Here is a 3,286-nt window from a genome sequence, read left to right on the forward strand (position 1 = left end):
AGGAGGAAGGCTGTCCCTACCACACAGACTTGTTTTCCTCCAGGGCCCTGGCCCTAGGACATTCGACCAGTTGCCTCTGAAGGGGCTGTGGGCAACCCAGGAACTGGGGGGGGGGGGGGGGCACGCCTCTATCATAATGGCTCCATCAGCCCTGCTCACCATGTCTCAAGTTTTGAGTTTTGTTTTGTTTTGTTTTGTTTTGTTTTTTAATGATACAAATCAAATAAGAGCTTTGCAAGCTGCTTATCTGGCCCGGAGCACCTCGTGGGCAGCTAGCCACATCCTCCCCATTACAATCAGGAAGCCCTTTCAATGACAGTGTCTTGGGGTGGGGACCCTCTCTGACCTACAGAGATAAGCCACAAGGGCACTTTCTAAGAGGCTGGTACCTCCGTCCACAGTGCATTTCCCTGGGTCTCGGGGCAGGAGAGCTGTCTGGGTCTTTCCAGATTAGGGGCTGAAGACTGACTGCACACAGTACGTTCTTCAAGGGTCCAGGCTGCTGGATTCCGTTCTCTACATTGTATCGAGGAATTCATGGGCCACCAGGGAGTCCAGTCTTCAGTCAACCACTGGAGGAGAGAGTTAGCATCACTCAGTGGCTCAAGCTAGTAAGGAAGCTAGATCTCTGATGGATGTACCTGCATTAGATATTTTTAGCTTCAGCTTCATCTAATGAAAATCAAAAATAGCAGTGACTTATATGAGATATTTTATTTTTCTCTCACACAGAAGAGTAGGCTCCTTCTTTATAGACCACTTAATACACAGTTGCCATCCTCAAGGTTGCCTTGTGGTTCATAATGGCTGCTGGGATTCCAGCCATCGTGTCTGCCTTTCAGGAAGCAGGAAGGAGGTAGCCAGAAAAGAACAAAGGGCTTTCCCCAGCCTCTGTACCCTGAGACTGAACGCCTCTCAAAAATGTTTCACCTAAGTTGCCTCACCTGCTTCCTCCTTGCTTTAGTCACATTAGAAGCAATCACCTCTGAGCCTGGAATCCTTGAATACCTCATTCCAGGGAACCATAGGCAATGACTGGATCAGCCGGTTCCCCCGTGCGTGCAATGCCAGATTCCCATCCCTGAGTGCCAGAGAGACTTGGGGAGACCGCTTTACTGGTGTAACGTGTGCATATACCTGCACAAAACGATCTGTGTGCATCTAGACCAGCACAAAGAACGGAGCCCAGCTCATCTATACACCCCACCCCCACCCCTCGGAGCTCGGTAGTGGACGCGCCTCGCCCCACCCCGTTAGTAGCAGCACCCCCCACCCCCCAGCGTAACCGCCGTGCTGACCTCTGTCAGTGGAGATTAGTCTCTCCCCTCCTTGAACTTCACGTGAGGAGGCAGGCGGTGCGTGCCCGTCCGCGTCAGCCTCGCCTGGCTCGGCGTCTGGCCCGTGAGATCCGTGCGTGCTGCTCCCTGCAGCAAAGCGGAGCTCCGTTGTCTGAATTTGCCACGATTCACCGACCTGCTCTACAGCTGACGGGCCTCGGGACGACCTCCAGTGTCTCTGGCGTCCGGGTAAAGTTTCTGTGAGCATTCTTGCGACGTCCTCTGGTGGGCGTGTGGGCTCACTTCTCTTGGGCGTATGCCTCGGAGTGGACTTGCTGGGTCGTGCTTTTCGCTCCCGAGGATAAGGCCGAACGCCCTCCCAGCGCGTGCTCGCCCCCACCCCGGCAGCGTGCGTGAGAGTCGGTGGCTTCACGTCCTAACCAGCGCCTCTGTCCTCAGTCTTTCTGTAGCTATTGCTGTTGTTAATGGAGGTACTGGGGATTGACCCCCAGGCCTCGTGCATGCGCTCTGCCCCTGAGCTAGACCCCGCCAGCCCTTCCTCAATCTCTTTAGCTGCAGCCGCTTTGCAGGGTGTGTACAAATTGTATGTTCTCTGTTTTCAGTCCACCCTTTGAGGGTCCAGTACCTGAAATCCACTTCCAGTACCGATTTCTATAGCAGCCAGTGTTCTAAGTTGCAAACAACAGAAACCAACTCTGGTGAACGTAAGCAGAAAAGGGATTTGTGGAAGGAATTAGGAAGCTTGCAGAAGGGATGGGAAGGCTGGGGAACCAGGCTGAGCAGGAAACAAGGCAGGTTAGTTTTCCGGGTAACTTTCGCCAAGTAACTAGCCACCGCGAAACCTAGCAGCTTCCTCCCACCTGCATCCCTCTGTGCAGGAGCCCCTGGGCTCAGCTGGGGCGGTTCACCTTTGCTCTGCATGGGGTTGACAGGGCTCGCTCACTCACGTCAGGGGCCTCATGTGGGATGGCAGGAATTGCGGGGTGGGGAGGGGGCTCCCGCCATATGGTCTCCCATCCTGGTGGACTCTGACCCGGGCGGGGTCAGGTGGCGGCAGTGTTCCATGATGCAAGATGCAAGGCCTCCCTGAGACAGGAGGGAAGGGGGCAGAGCAAAACCATTAAGACAAGGACACGGCAATGGAGAATAGGACATAAACTGGTTAGAACCAACTCGGCCCAAGATGGCAGAAGATTCAGCTTCCAGGCGACCTTGAGCCTCATTGTACGCTTGTTGTAATACCTTAGCTGCTAAATGACACACGGCACCACGATGGTTCCCAGGCTGACCATAAAAGGCCAAGAAGTGGGCAGTAGCCTAATTCCTGGAAATCCCCACCCCTTCCCCCAAATAGTTGGAATAATCCTCCTACTCATGAGCATATGAAATTACCCAGCCTGTAAAAGCTAACCACCCCCACACCTCAAGGCCGCCTCTCTTGCCTTTTGAGACAGCTGGCACCCCGTCTATGGAGTGTGTATCTCCCTGAATAAACTTACTTTCACTTTACTATGCCTCGCTCTTGAATTCCTTCCTGTGCCAGACAAGAACCTATTCTCTGGTGACACCCCCAGCATCCCAAGGCCAGCAGGGATCCAAGGGTTGGGAAAATAGACTCCACCTCCTGACGGTGGAGCCACCATTTGTAATCGGCTGTAACCAGGAACAGGTTGGAACGGAAGCCACCAATGCCCCACCCAAGGATGGGCTTGCTGCCTCGTGGGACCCTGGCTTCCGGATGCTGCCACTGCAGCTGTCCTACACGCCCAGCAAGCGCCCTGAACCATCCCCGCCTCGCCAGTCATTTGCTGCAGACTCAAGGCCCCTCGAGGCCGTCTGAGAGCAGCGACCTGGTCTTTTCAGCTCCCATGGTGGCAGGTTTCCCAAACTCAGGAAGGAGATTCAGATGCACTGAGGAATAGTTAAATATGTTACCGGCCCTCCGTGGAATGGAGTATTACACAGATATTCAAAAGGACTTTGCGGAC

General features: G+C 54.2%; 1 long non-coding RNA gene across 1 annotated transcript; it reads right to left on the reverse strand.

Moving 5' to 3' along the window:
• Positions 1 to 207: 207 nt before the first annotated feature.
• LOC116157837 (uncharacterized) lies at positions 208 to 2,934 on the reverse strand. Its single transcript, XR_010384539.1, has 3 exons — positions 2,798 to 2,934; positions 1,299 to 2,384; positions 208 to 572 (listed from the first exon to the last, which is right to left on the reverse strand). It is a non-coding gene; the product is annotated as an uncharacterized LOC116157837 (long non-coding RNA).
• Between the last annotated feature and the right edge of the window lie 352 nt (positions 2,935 to 3,286).

Source organism: Camelus dromedarius, chromosome 16, assembly GCF_036321535.1.
Source record: "Camelus dromedarius isolate mCamDro1 chromosome 16, mCamDro1.pat, whole genome shotgun sequence".
Lineage (NCBI taxonomy): Eukaryota > Metazoa > Chordata > Mammalia > Artiodactyla > Camelidae > Camelus > Camelus dromedarius.